Source organism: Sorex araneus, chromosome 1, assembly GCF_027595985.1.
Source record: "Sorex araneus isolate mSorAra2 chromosome 1, mSorAra2.pri, whole genome shotgun sequence".
In the NCBI taxonomy this organism is placed as follows: Eukaryota; Metazoa; Chordata; class Mammalia; order Eulipotyphla; family Soricidae; genus Sorex; species Sorex araneus.
Window position 1 is genome coordinate 52,131,499 of NC_073302.1, and position 15,857 is coordinate 52,147,355.

At 41.2% G+C, this 15,857-nt stretch overlaps 1 protein-coding gene across 2 annotated transcripts in view; it reads right to left on the minus strand.

Annotated features, from left to right (window-relative positions):
- FOCAD (focadhesin) overlaps positions 1-4,551 on the minus strand; it is a 323,158-nt gene extending 318,607 nt beyond the window's left edge. For both annotated transcript variants that reach the window (XM_055131110.1, XM_055131118.1), the window contains exon 1: positions 4,507-4,551. The gene's annotated coding sequence lies outside the window, so the exon portion shown is untranslated. The remainder of the gene's footprint in view (positions 1-4,506) is intronic.
- Between the last annotated feature and the right edge of the window lie 11,306 nt (positions 4,552-15,857).

Here is a 15,857-nt window from a genome sequence, read left to right on the forward strand (position 1 = left end):
AGGGCAAGCCTTCACTGGTGAAGGGATGGGTGTTTGAGCATTGTATAACTGAGACTTAAACCTGAAAGCTTTGTAACTTTCTACATGGTGAATCAATAAAAGAATTAAAAAAAAAAAAAGTAAGAAAGAAAGGGCAAGCCTCACAGACTATAAAGTTTTGTCTTTTTCTTTGGGTGGCACTAGAAAGCCATTGAGGGTTTAGGGCAGCAGAGGAAAAAACCTAATTCATGTTTTAAAAATAAATTTGGCTGCTCTGCTGAAAATACTTTAAGGAGCAAAGAGAATAGAAGAGCCCAGTTAGAAGATCAAGATAGATATCAAAAAATACCCCGAGCTCCTTCCCAATTCCTGTGTGTACATTTCTGTACAAAGTGATTTTGCTCCTTCCCTCATAAAGAGGTGATCCATTTCTCCATCCTCTTGATCTGGCTGTCTTTTGTGACTTAGCATTTTTGTTTTTGTATCTGTTTTGTTTTTGGGCCACACCCAGATGTGCTCACCCATACTGGCTCTGCACTCAGGGATCATTCCTGGTGGTACTCTGAGAACATATGTGGCTCCAGGGATCAAGCTCTATAGGCAAGACAAGCACCTTACCCACTGTACCATCTCTCAGACCCTGTGAACCACTCTGATCACAACTTCATGGTTGCAGTTCTTTTGAACCTTAACATGGTGGAAAGAGGGACATTTATTTCTTGGTCTTTATTTACCTATTACACCTCATCTCTCTATTCTCTATTGCTCCCATTTTTTGATTTTGTGCCATATCCAGTGGTGCTCAGGGAGTATTCCTACCACTGTGCTCAGGAGCGTGTGTTCAGGACACCATAAGAGATGTCAGAGATTTGAACTGGGGCTGGCCAGGTGTGGCCCATAACCCAAAAGACAACAAAACCTTAAACAAATAATAACAAACTGAGTAAGCAGTTTAGATTCTTCACTTCCTTTAGCCTAAAGAAACATTTTCCCTTCATGAACAAGAAACTGTACAGTACTTAATGTCAAAGCTTCTATAAGAGCAACGAAATTTGTAAAATTAAAACAAAGGCTAAATATAAATGTATAACCTCAATGTGAAATTTATCGTTTCAATATGACTTGGAGTAGGCTAAGAAATGATGAGATCCAAAGATCTTAGGAGCCTATTTTTAAAAAATAATGCTTCAGTTACTTAAATGAAAGAGAAAAACTGACAGATATCCCTTGCTTTACTAGCTTAGGAAATCTTGTTTCCTGTCATGCCAAAATAGTTTACTGACTTTCTAGCCAATTCATCACCAATTGTGAATCAGTAACTTATATTATATACATAACATTTGGGTTGGAGCGATAGCACAGTGGGTAGGGCGTTTGCCTTGTACTCGCCCGACCTGGGTTCGATTCCTCCGCCCCTCTCGGAGAGCCCGGCAAGCTACTGAGAGTATCCCGCCCGCACGGCAGAGCCTGGCAAGCTACCCGTGGCGTATTCGATATGCCAAAAACAGTAACAAGTCTCACAATAGACTTGTTACTGGTGTCAGCTCGAGCAAATCGATGAACAATGGGACGACAGTGCTACAGTGCTATATAACATCTGATTATACTATTCATCATTAAGTCTATATGGCTTTTTAAAATATATGGAATATATATAGGGATTGGTGATTTAGTTCATGTTGTGGCAGGCACACCTAGCATGCACAAGGCCCTTGGTCAGATCCCCATCACTACAGTGCCCCCACATGCTGCCAAGCATGGTCTCAGTGCTCTTGAGCAACACTGGGCTGAGCTCCAGGGAGTAGCCCCAGGACCTCCCAGAACTACTGGGTGTGATCCCAATAGAAAACAGATGAAATACATACAATATTTCTAGATTCTACATTTCCTTAAAAAGAAAAAGATGTACTATCCACTTAAATTATCAATCTAGATTATTTTTAAGAGACCACTGTTATAAATAAATACTGATAAACAGTAATTTTTACTATAGAGGACCCCCACACTATATTTTACTTATACTTCTTCCAAATACATTATAATTATATTTTTAACTGTGCTTTGTCCCCCAAATGTTAAAATAGGAAAGACTTCATTTGTTTCTTTTTCCTGTACTCTTTACATTTTTCCTCAATCTCTCCATCATGATCTGGTCCATATCTAGAATTATAAGGCTCATAAAAAGGGCCTGCAATGCATGTCTGAAGCCCTGGGCCAGAGAGATAGCAAAAGGGCCCAAGCATATGACTCATGTGTGAGCACTACCCACCCCCCAACAGCGGCTATGGTAGTTCTGGTGGCACCTAGCCCTGAATCATTTAAGAAATGGCCTCATGAAAACAAAATTTAGAAAATTATCTTTTCTTAAATTTCACAAAGTCATAGCAATGATATAAACAATTTAATTTTCCCCCTACTCTGTTCCAAACAGATGTTCCAAATAATGTTGCAAAAGGTAGTGTATGTCTATAAATATACCTCAGAAGAACTATTTTAGAAGTCATTTTCACCAGCAGGAAGATTAAATGATTCACTAGTAAGTGCCATCAATTCACAGATAAAAAAAATTATCCTTACATCTCTGGGCCTTTTTTGTTCTCAAACTAATAACTTGTTAATCTTGGCTATCAATTCTGACTAGATGCAGCAATCAGTTAAAACCCAGTACATTAAAGTTGATTAAATAAATGTTAACATAGGCATATTGACAGTTAAAGAAAGAAACCAACTAGCATTAACCAAGTAAGCAAATAACCAAAGCAAGGGTTTTAGCAGCCACTAATCTATCAAAGCAATTCAAGTGCATTGAAACTGCATTTTTGTCCATTCATTTTTATATCAACCTTCCTAAGTACCACTTAAAAACTCTTGATTATCACAATTCAAATTTCAGATGAGTCATCGTGCTTTGTACTCAGGAAGTGGATGTAGATCAAAATTGCAAGCATTCCCTTGATTGTTAGTCAAAAAAGATCGTGAGCTGATTCAGAAAGATGAAAATGTATGAGAAAATGCATCCTGTGGTTTTTAAAACAGCCACTTCCCAGCTGCAAATACAATTTAGTAGACATGCTATCTGCCTTTCCTCTCCTTGAACACTCAAAAATTATAAAATTACTATTAATCTAACCCGTGTCCTCACTCAACAGGGAGGCGTCTGAGACGGGGTCTTTGGGGATAATCGGCAGGACTGATTCTGCTGGGACATCATAATCTGAAGCTTACCAAAGAAAGGTGAAGATAATAAACCTGCGAATGAGATTCCTGAGCAGTTCCAACCTATGATACAGGTTGATAAACTCGTGTACCTGAATCTAACCCATCAACAACAAAATGCCATCTCAAACCCAGGTAATTAAAAAGTGCCAAAGTGGAAGAAAGGGAAGGGAGTGCTTATTTTTGTTTCTGACATAAGACCACCAAGGAATCCATCCAAAAAGAAAAATAAGGAAAAAAATTTGTTTAATGTATGAATTAATAACTCCATGATATGCAATAGGATAACTTCGTTGCTTAAAAAATAATCGGGCCGGAGCGATAGTACAGGCAGGACGTTTGCCTTGCACACGGCCGACCCAAGCTCAATCTCCGGCATCCCCTAGGTCCCCTGAGCACTGCCAGGAGTAGTTCCTGAGTGCAGGAGTAACCCCTGAGCACTGCCAGCTATGACCCCCCCCCCCACAATAAAAGCCAATAAATAAATAACAACTAATTCAGGAACTAAAGTGGGGGGATAAGGATGCCACAGCTGAAACTGAAACTGAAAGCTTTGAAATTGGAGAGAAGCAGCAACACAACTGCCAGGTCTGCAACGCCCTGCAGAAGAGTGGCTGACATTTCCGAACATACATACATACACAAACACCAACAGAGACATGGACACACGGGAAAAGGGTTCAGATCTATGCCATTGCTCCAGGTCAATTCCACCAGGGAGCACCGAGCCGGCAAATCAGGAGGTGTGAACACAGGCCCTCCTCAAAGACCCTCTATATAGCCTTGGCATCAAAGTGGACAGGATCGAAGTGAGTCACGAGGCCTGGGCAATCACCCCTGGCCGGCTGGAATCCCCTGCTCTGACCTCGCGAAGGGAACCCGTCGGGTAGAGTGGAATAACTGCAACCTGCTGCAGGGCAAGTTTAAGTCTGCAAGTAGCAATGCGGATCCAATTCAGTTCAGGATCCCGCTGAGCCCCTGCGCCGGACCCCACCAACGCCGGCGCCACCCCGGGCATCCCGGAGCTCTCCGGGGCAGAAGGCCACGTTCAGGAACCGACACAGGGCAGGACCAGGGCATACGGCAAGACGAGTCCCCTCCCCTGCCGCCCCACGCCAGGACGCGGCCCTGCTGCCACATGCTCCCCTGCCTCTTTCTCCCCCCGCCGCCACCGCCCCAGTCCCGCACAGTCTCAGCCCACTCTCCACGACATCTAGGACAGGTCGCTGGCCGCGGCGGTCCGGCGGTGTCCGCGCAGCGGGCAGGGCTGGCCCCGCAGCCCGCCACCTGCCACCACGGCGCTTCGCTTACCTCGCTTCTGCCACAAGCTCAGCCACACGCCGCCTGTCTGACGTGGCCCGCCCCCGCCGTCTCGAACGCCCGGGGGCGGGGACTAGGGCAAGAGAGCCAATTGCGATGCAGAGTGCTGGAGTAGGCCCCGCCCCTCCTGTTTTGACCCGCCCTTGTTTGAGGACGCGCACGCGCGTTCCCAGGACCCGGCGGCGCAGTGCGGCGGCCTTGGAGGCTGAGCCCGGAGCTGCTCGGTCCCGGGGCCGGAAGAGTGGCGCGCGCAGGTGCGGGCAGCGGCCGTCCTGCAGAGGGGAATCAGCCCCAGAGAGGCGAAGAAGTCGGCCACCACACCGTATCCAGGCAGTCCTTTTGGCATTCTGCCCCTCTGCAGCTTTTGGCGATGCAAAGCAACTTCTTAGGATTTGGAAATTTTGTTTCCCGGGAATAAAACTGATGCTGATGATAAATAACACTAAGGAGTCAAAATCTGTATTAAGTCGACTGACTTTCCGCCTGGTTCTTCCCTTGTACTTCTGCTTGGCAACTTTAATTCGCCTGACCAAAGCAGAACACTGCAGCCCTCTGCTTCTCCGATCATCCACCTGTTAGTGTTTTTGAAACAGGCTTTATACAGATTTAATCTGAGGATATTGATGCACAATAATTCTTGATTTTTTTAAATTATTTTTTCAAGTATTTGTTGAGTATACACTCGTTCATGATTATACATTTTTATAACACGTTTATAAGACATCTAGCTCAATGAAACAAAGCTGAAAGAGGCAACAGAGAGAGAGAGAGAGAGAGAGAGAAGGTATTTCGTTTTCCAAGACTTCAGTGAGAACTACATACATCACAAAAAGACCAAGTTATTGTAGACAGCCAAACTCGAATACGTCTTTGAAAGCATTTGGAACCCAGGAGGTAGCACTGGAGTTTAAGCACTTGAAGGTGCTTGTCTTGCAATTGGCTGGCCCCAGTTTGATTATGGGCACTACTGGGTCCCCATCTCCCATGCAAAACTGGGAGCAACACTCAGCCCAGCATCTATGCCTGGAGTAACCTCCAGCACTCTGGGTGTGGCACCCAAACAAAACAAAACAAAAGAGTCATTTGGTGGGTCAATCTCAGTGTGAGGCCCTAGAATCCAATCCCCCCACTGCAAAAACGGAAGTAGAGGAAGGACGGGTAGGGATAGCTCCGTGATTCAAAGACAACGTCCTGCCTTCAAGCAGAGCTGCTCAAGCCTCTGCAAGGCCCACACACCCAAGCAGGATCCTTGAGATACAACGGAGTGTAGGACCTCCCAGGCACTGCGACGAAGGGCAAGCTAACAGCACAACTCTGAATGAACTTCAGTCCCAAGTGTGTGACCCAGTGAGCACACTGGGCGTGCTCAAGCACAGTGTCAAGCACTCAAATGTGCTCAAGCACCTCAACCACAGACATGTGACCTCCAGTCATAGCAACAAAACAAAAGGAGCCATGAGAATATATATTTTTTAAATTGTTCAAGTCAGGTGCTCATATGCTGCCAGAGCCCATGTGCCACCTGTGTCCATGTGTAGCTGTTAGGCACATGTGTATGAGAACATATGTATGTGTCACCGGCATCTCCCCTCTTGAGATGTGTACTTTCATACCTTCATACTTTTAGGCTGGGGTGTGTATTGGAGCTCTCTCCACCCTGGAGAACTCTCTCTCTCTCTCTCTCTCTCTCTCTCTCTCTCTCTCTCTCTCTCTCTCTCTCTCTCTCTCTCTCTCTCTCTCTCTCTCTCTCTCTCCCCTCTCTCTCCCACTCCAAACTTCCAAATAAAATCTGTTATACTTCCAAAAAAAACTTGGTTTGGGGGTTTGGAGGTTGGGGTTTGTTTGGCTTTGGGTTTTCAGGTGATGCTCAGGGCTTACTCTTGGTTCTGAACTCAGAAATCACTCCTTGGCAAGATCAGGGGACCCTATGGGGTGCCTGGGATTGAATCCAAGTTTGTCACATGCAAGGCAAGCAAAGTGCCCTACCCGCTATACCATCCTGTACTATTGCTTCAGGCCCAGTAAACTGATGTTTGTTTGTTTGTTTGTTTGTTTTAATGAAAATAACAGGATTTGAAGGGCTCATTTAAAGTGCCAGTGCCTGGGCCACATCTCTAAAGTTTTGATTTCATAAGTCTGCTGTGGAGCTTTGGCATTGGAATTTTTCTACATTTCCAAAGTAATTTTTATTTTTTTAAACATTTTCTTTTATTGAATCACCGTGAAAAAATTACAAAGCTTTCAGGTTTAAGTCTCAGTCATATAATGATTAAACCCCCATCCCTTCACCAGTGCACATGTTCCATCACCAAGAACCCCAATATACCCTCCTCCCACCCAGCCCCCACCTAAGTAGCTAATGATCTTCACTTTATTTTCTCTATACTTTGAATACATTCAATATTTCAATAGAGAACTCACTATTATTGTTTGGAATTTTCCCCCAACAATCAGGCCATTTAATAATTTCTTTTCATTGCTGAGAGTGAAGACTCTAAGAGCTCGTGCGGCAGCGCGGTTTTGGATTTCTGATATTTTAGTTCAGTTCACAGTCTAGATGCATTTCTGTAAGAAGCCGCTCTGGGTGCCAAAATGGATTAGAAGACCTCTTGGATCATGATCTTTAGGAGCAGAGGGTTTATTTTGCACGCAGCAGCTCTGGATCTTATCTGGGCAGAGGAAAGTAATTTGTAATATGCCTACAAGTTCTATTTCTCATTTGTAGGAATGATTTGGTTACCTATATGTACACTGTTTGGGCAGATTATATACTACATATCATCTTCAGTTCTTTTAATAATACATTCATTCTGTTTGAACATAGTTATATATTCAACCTTCTGTCCTTTGAGAAAAAAGAGTTTTATAGTGCTTATAATTGCCTTCTTGGTTTTATGAACTTTGGTGCTATTACCCTTCGGTAGTAGTAATTCCATATGCATAATCGTCTTTGAGTACTATTGTAATTATGTAGAAAAAGGAGAGGTACTACACCTGGGAGGTCACTACTGACAGTGTTTGAAAGACCAACCTAGGTTTCCTGAATAAAATGTTGTCTGACCCATGGAGTTAGCGCTCCAGCCTAACCTCTGTGATTCTTAAACAAAAACTCCTATGTCATTTTTCTTCCACTTTTTCTGTTTCATTTTGTTTTCTTTTCTTTGTTTTTTAAGCCACATCCAGCAGTGCTCAGAGGTTACTCCTGGCTCTGCACTCAGGAATTACTCCTGACACTGATTGGGGAACCTATGGGATGTCAGAGATCTAACCCAGGTCAGCTGCATGCAAGGCATGCTTACCCACTGCACTATCTCTCCAGTCTTTCCTATCCTATTTTCTTGAGATGCTTTGGTCAAAATTATAATTAAAACCAAATGAAGTGAACAGCACTTTAAGATGATTCAGTTTGATCTTGCCACAATCCACAGAGAAGCGGCAGGCATTCTGGTGAGCAACGGGGCTCGGACAATGCTCCGGACCCTAATCGGGGCCAGCAACACCGGGGGGGGGGCCGGAAGGAGGAGGTGCCGCCAGCACACCTTCTCCAGATGGAGCCCTGGCGACACTGAGCAGCAACTAACACGGCTCCAGGATTCGGGACTGGGACACATCCGAGCCGCGCGGCCGCTAATGCGGCCGCCCGACTTTTTCTAAAACCTGAAAACATACAATCTTTTAATGGAAAACTAATTATCAAATGCCTCCTTATTAAGGTTATCTTGTTTGGGGATATAACTCCCACAACAATAGTGAGTTTTGTGTTGAAATATGGAATGTAATCAAGGTGAAGAGAAAATGAAGTGAAATTCATCAGTTATACAGTTGGGGTGGGGGGCGGGGCTATACCGGGGATTTTGGTGGTGGAATATGGGCACTGGTGAAGGGATGGTGTTTGAATACGGTATAACTGAGACATAAACCTGAGAACTCTGTAACTTTCCACATGGTGATAAAATTTTAAAAAATAAATAAATAAAAATAAACAAACAAACAAACAAAAATTAAAAGATAGAAAAAAAAAAGATGATTCAGTTTGGGGGATTTGGGTTTTGCTGAGCAGTGGGGAAGGGGGTGTCTTCCCGAACATTGCTCAGGGCTCCCTGTGGCTACTCCCAGTGCTATTCAGCCATCCTTGTCAGAGGTTCAGAGGTAAGGACTGATGATGCTGTGCTGCTCAGGCCTTGGACCCCATCTACTAATACTCAGATTACAGGGGACCCAAGTGCTCAATCAGGGGGTACCAAGGCTATGCCCAGATATATTCAGGAGCCCATGTGATCCCAAGGGTCAAATCCTGATCAGGCTCATCCAAGGCAAGGCACCCTAATCCCTATACTCTGTCCCGGCCAGGCATAGTTTTTCACCGATATTTTATGAATAAGCTTCTATCAGGGTGAAGCACCTTGATAGAAGACATGTACCAAGCTAGGGAAAGAGCCAAAACTCAAACTTAGCACCTGACTCTTAATAGATCAATCTTTTGTTACAGAAATAGAAGGGAGTGGAGAGATAGTACAGTGGGGAGGTACTGGCCTCGCAAGCCCTATCCAGAACCTGGCCCCTCCATGTGTTCTCCTGAGTCCCATCAGGAATGATTTCTGAGTGCAGCCAGGTGTACACTCACCCAAAAAAATAGAGGTGATTCTATAATTATTTTACTTTTTGATGCTTACCCTGGATACAAATTTAGGGCAGAACTAAGGAACCTAGGGTAATAAACCTTGAGGCTAGAAGTGAATTGACTGTTGACTGAAGATCTTAGGCAAGCTAGAAGTGCAGGGGTTTTATACTTCCTAAAATATACCCATTCTACATGTGGGATGTAATCTTTTCACATATGATTGGATTCAGTAGTTCAATGGTTTCATATTTTAACATTGTAATTTAAGGTTACATTTGAATTTATTTAATCAAGAGTTTTTCAACTGTGAGTCATATGATTCTTTTATAAGTTACCAGGATTTTCCAAGGGGGTCACAGGTGACAAGCATGTAAATAGGGGTGGGGGTGGCCTTTAATGTACTAAGGAATTGGACAGTCACACGCATACCCCAAAGCCACCACCCAGTTAAAGATTTAACTCCAGGGGCTGGAACAATAGCACAGCTGGTAGGGCGTTTACCTTGCATGCAGCCGACCCGGGTTCGAATCCCAGCATCCCATATGGTCCCCTGAGCACCGCCAGTAGTAATTCCTAAGTGAAGAGCCAGGAGTAACCCCTGTGCATCGCCGGGTGTGACCCAAAAAGAAAAAAAAATAATTCCAGCTGTATCACCTCATTAAAAATTTGCACTTCCTAGAGCACACAGTCACATTCATGGCCACGCAACATCTCAAACTCTACAACACTATAATAATACATGCATGCATAGTATTACATATACTAATATAATAATATATAGTAGTAGCACACTAGATTGAACAGTTTGTAACATGGAAGGCAACCAACCCCAATGAACAAAATATAAACAGAATGCTTAACATGTAACATCTTAGTAATCTCTTAATACAAGGATTTAACAGCTTCAAGGTGAGATACAATAATCTTCACTACCTTTCATCTAAGGCAACATTTTTTGATCATTCTCTTAGAAAATTATTAATAACAAGCAACATTAAATAAATTATTGAAAGCCTGCTGTGGGGGAGGCTTAATGGGTGGTTGGGATAATTGAAGACAATGGTGGAGGGAAGGTGTAATTGTGGTGGGATTCGTGTTGGAATATTGAATACCTGTAACAAATCATCATAAACCACTTTGTAAACTACCCTGTTTGTATAAAGTGTAAGGGGAAAATTGGAAAATATAAATAAATAATTTTTAAAAAAAATTTTAAAGTTACTAGGGAACTAACCAATAGGACAAGGTATCCACAGGAAGAGGGACATGATTGGAAATGTGTTGAGAAATACTGATTTAACTTATTGAAATACTACGCACTGGGCTAGCCATGAAATATATCCATAATGCCACAACTCAGAATGCCAAGAAGCCAGGCTGGAAAGATAGTACAGTGGTGTGGATAAGGCACTTCCCTTACTTGTGGTCGACCCCAGTTCAATCCTAGTACTGCCAAGAATGATCCCTGTGGTCTGGGATAAGATTTTCAGCAGTCATCAGATTCTTTCAGATACGACCACAAGTATAAGTTTTAGAACTAGAAATGATCTCAAAAAATTCCTAAAAAAATTCTATGGCAAAATGGTTCTGCAAGTGCTAAAATAAAAAAATATAAGGGAGTGTATTGTTTTCATAAAAATATATTTATTTAATTGAATGTATTCTTTTATTATGAAAACTAAGCTTTGATTATTTTATTGTAACAAATGATCTCTCTTGTATAAAATTATCTCTGGTAGGTGATAGCTATTGAGTTTTATTTCTAATGGTTTTAAAGTCCTGGATTACTTCTCAAAATATTTTGATGTCTTAATAATTATGTTTAACCCACTTTGGAGAACAGGAAAACAAGATTCCAAACAGAGGAAGTCCGTCCTCTTTCTACTACACACCCACTAGAACAGCCCTTCCAAGAACAGAGTTACACATTTTTTAAAAATAATAACACATTTAAAAAAAGAAATTGGGGTCAAGGTTAGAAAACAAAGATTAGAACTGGTTCTGATAGGCCAGCTGTGCTGTTAGCCTGGAGGAAACAGCTTCTGCCTGCTTATTAAATCAGATTAGCTAGATAACTGGGTTTCCTTCAGAAAGGAGAGCAGAGAAGAGTCCTGGGGGAATACAACTACAATATGTAGTTGCATTTTGATTTTGTCTTTTTTGGGGTTTGGGCCACACCCAGCAGTGCTCAGGAATCACTCCTGGCTCTGCACTCAGGAATCACAACAATCACCTTTAAAAGGTAAAAAGGGGGGAACAAGGGCTGGTAGAGAGATTGTACAGCAGAAGGGTGCTTGCCTTGTCTGAGTTCCACCCAGGTTCGATTCAGGCATCCCATATGGTCCCCCAAGCATTAGCAGGAGTAATTCCTGAGTGCAAAGCCAGGAGTAACCCCTGAACATCACCAGGTGTGAGCAAAAAAGCCTAATTAATGAATTAATTGAAGGTAAGTAAGGGGCTGGAGCCATAGTACAGCAGGTAGAGTGCTTACCTAGTATGCGTCTGACCAGGGTTTGATCTCTGGCACTCCATATGGTCCCCTGAGCACTGCTAGGAGTGATCCCTGAGTGCATCTTGAGTCTAGAGCATGAAGTGATCCCTAAGTAAAAAGCCAGGAGTAACCTCTGAGCACCATGTGCTGTGGCCCAAACACCAAAAAAAAAAAAAAAAATGAAAACATAAGTAAGAGGGGCTAGGGAAAGAATTCAAATTCACTAGGCTCCCACTACAGAGAGCACCAAATTGTCAGGCCCACACACTCAGTGGTTCTGGACCCCACACACCACTAGAGAGATTCCTACTAAAATAATTCAAAATAATAAAAAAGGCAGAATTTTTCTAATTCTAATTTCTAATTGTCTAATTTCCAATTCTAACCTCCTTTTGTTCTGTCTCCTTAAGTAGCTAAGTAAAGTTCTCTATATTACCAGATCCCTTGGATAAATCCACTTTCTCAAGTCATCATAGAAGGGCCTATTGACTTTGACAGCAACCACAAAAGAGTAAGAAAAATGTGTCCACTCCAAGTCATTAACTGATATGAGAAGAGTAAGTGGGGGAAAGCTCTGGAGTCTGATTCCAGTACTTTGAATGAAGGTCATACCATCCTCGAGTAGGACAAAATCTTGAACTCAGGCCCAAGCATGCTGAACTCAACACATCCACCCATTCATCAGTCTGCTCCAGACTGGGAGGAGAAAGTCAGAACTGAGTCAGAGTTCTGTTGTGAAACCTAATAGAAAGTGACATTACCAGATTTAATTAGGTGAGACAGTATGGCTTGGATATGACACCCCATCTCCCTTATTTTTTCATTTGAAAAAGTTAAAGACTTTACAAAGGCCAACAAGCTAAGCATGACTTTCCTCCCTCTATCTGCACCTTTGTCTCAAACAAACAGCCAAATATACACATAGTTCAGGAAATCGTTGACCTTGACCTCTATACTCCTTCCCATTCCACTTCCCCTGTCTCCTCGCTACTGAAGGATCCTGACATGATTCATGTCTTTGAATCATCCAACAAGTCTTTGTTGAGACGTTACCTTAGATATGGCCTATCCTGTTAGTCAGGTTCCTAGCTGGGATGACAAAATTGAAGGAGACTTTTAAAACTATAAACAAAAGTGTGGACAGAGAGAGAATCCATATGGAAGATGCAATAAATTAGGGTCCCTAAGATGACCCCTGAACCAAAAAAGACAAAGAGAAGGTGTGTGGAGAAGGCTGGGGAAGTAGGAACTCTCTGGCAATAACTGGGACCTTGATGCACAGTGGCCAAACACTGAGATAATCCAGGAATTACTACTAGATCTCCCTCATTTTGCTTTTGTGTCTCTCTTTCTGATCTTTTAAAACAAAGGAGACCAAGGACACTGTTAATTTAGGTGTGACCTGGTACATCTGACACTTTTGCCTTGATCACCTAATCATGACTAACTTTTGCTTTGTAACAAATCATTCCAGAATTTAGTGGTTTAAAATTAGACACTTAATCATTCTCAAGATCTGGTGAGTTACCCAGGCAGTTCTTCTGATACAAGTTGGGTTCATTAGTTCCTCCAAAGTCCACTAATATATCTGAAGTCATTTACTAAATCAGTAACTTCACTAGTCTGAGATGATTTCATTCATAGGACTAGCAGTTTGCCAATAGGATCAATAGGGATGATGTGACCAGGTATTTCAACTATGACCAATCACTTATCTTTTAAAGAAATCCTGTCAGATTTTCATGATAACAAGATAACTATATTTAGATAGAATTCCAATGTCAATCTGTCTCTGTCTCTGTATCTCTCTCTCTCTCTCTTTCTCTCTCTCTTTGCCAGGAATACCAGGAATAGAACCCAATAAAAAAACTCTACCACTGAACTACATCACTGGCTCATTTTTCATGTGATTCAGCACTGTTCTCAGCCAAAAGGAACCAAGTCAGCATTTTTTTCTGAAAATAGCCCTACAGAAAATATTTTAAGTTTGTAAACCAAGTGGCAAATTTGAGACTACTGTACAGATAACAAGAAAGAAAGCAAACTTCCAGAGTTTATACTGGTAAAGTGCAATATACAATAAAGATTGAGTACAATAATTTGTGATATAGGTTAAACAATGAGAGGAATAATGTTCTAGAGAATAATAATTTACAAAAGTGGAGTTCAAAATTAAGTTCATATCATCAAAATCCATTGCAAATGTTTACCTGTTAATGTTAATCTATTATAAAAATTTTATGTATTTTGTCTTTGAAATTCTCTTTATTTTTTAATTTTTTTAATGAATCACTGTGAGATACAGTGATACAGACTTATAAACTTTCATGATTACATTTCAGCACCTTAAAAGAAACAGTAACCAGAACACAAAGACAGTCTACAGAATGGGAAAGAATATTCACCCAATACTCTCTGATAAGGGGTTAATATCAAGGATATACAAGGCACTGGTTGAACTCCACAAGAAGAAAACATCCAATCCCTTAGAAAATGGGGTGATGAAATGAACAGAAACTTTCTCAAAGAAGAAATCCGAATGGCCATAAGGCACATGAAAAAATTCTCTTCATCACTAATCATCAGGGATATGCAGATCAAAACAACAATGAGATATCATCTCATACCACAGAAAAATTGTCTTTTTGTACAGGTGGATATGACCTTGACTTCAGCTTATGAAAGTATGATTTTAATTGAACATATTTATCACTTCAAAGTAATTTAAAGATTCTTATTAGGCTTTTTCCCGTGATATCTGTCTATTAGCATGTCATTATATTGTAGATTAATCACTCCAATTGAAGATTAGAAAGAGAAATAGAATTTGCAAAGTGAAGTAGAATTTGAAATATGGAAATTTTCTTTCCACTTGCACTAAAATTCAAAATGTGCTGTGGGGTCTGTAATTTGACCTTAGAAAAATATATCCTCTGCAAATTTTTGTGCGAATGAAAATCTTGTTTCTTTTCAACATTATATGTAATGTCAAAGAACATTACTTAAAACAGCATTAGATATTGAAATGACTTCACTATATAATTTTTAAATATAAGTACTATTTGCATGTAGTTTTACATTGAGAAACACAATCAAGACTGTAGCTAAAGCTGATTTTCAAAACCAGTCAGCATTCAATAAAACTATTTGAGGGAAGTTCTAATTCCAAAAAACTGTCAGTCTCAGGCCAGAGTTCAAAAATTACAATAAAACTTGACCATTGCCAGGCCATCAAACTGCTGTGTGGTAAGTCAAGTAAGGATATTTAGATTCTATTTTTTGGGGAAAATCACAGAATTGATGATTAAGGGCATCAATAAATAAAGTTCACCACTGAGACAACAGATTCAGAAGATCAAATTAAAACTTTCTGCAAATTAAACACAGAAAATCACAAGCCTTAAATACTTACGTTTTTACAAGCTTTATAATGTTGTTTAATTCCATCTTTGCTGTTCTATACCAGCTCTTTTTCTTTTCGGTTAGCTTTTGGTTTTTGTGTTGGGGCTACAATTACTGAATTGGGGGATACTGCCAGTTTAGTGTGTGTTGGAATGCTCCCACCGATGCTCAGGGGGAGCTCAGTGGTGACAGGAATCAGCCCTCAGTATCCTCCATGCAAAGTACATGCAACAGCCCTTTGAATGAATTTCTTAGTCTCTATGTTTTAGTGGCATCAGTTGTTACGTATCTTTGCAAATTCTACTTCAGTCTGCTCGAATCAAATTTCTCAACATTTTGGAAAGTAGACTCATCAGTAATTCCCTGTGGATGATTTAAAAGAGTCTGACTCTTCACTCATTTCAACCTTAGCAATGACTTAAAAAAAAATTATTATCATTTATAGTACAGTGGTAGGGCGTTTGCCTTGCACGCGGCCTACCCGAGTTCAATTCCTCCACCCCTCTCAGAGAGCTCGCGAGTTACAGAGAGTATCTTGCCCGCACAGCAGAGCCTGCCAAGCTACCCATGGCATACACTATATGCCAAAAACAGTAATAAGTCTCACAATGGAGACGTTACTGGTGCCAGCTCAAGCAAATCAATGAACAATGGGATGACAGTACTACAGTGACAGTGATCATTCAGGTAATAAGGTTACAACAGTGTTAAGTTTATAGCGTCGGCTCCTTAAATAAACAACTACATGGTACTAGTAACATTTGTCAATTTGTCAAGAACCAAGAAAAAAAACACTTAAAATCATTTACTTTGTTTTTAATTAAATAT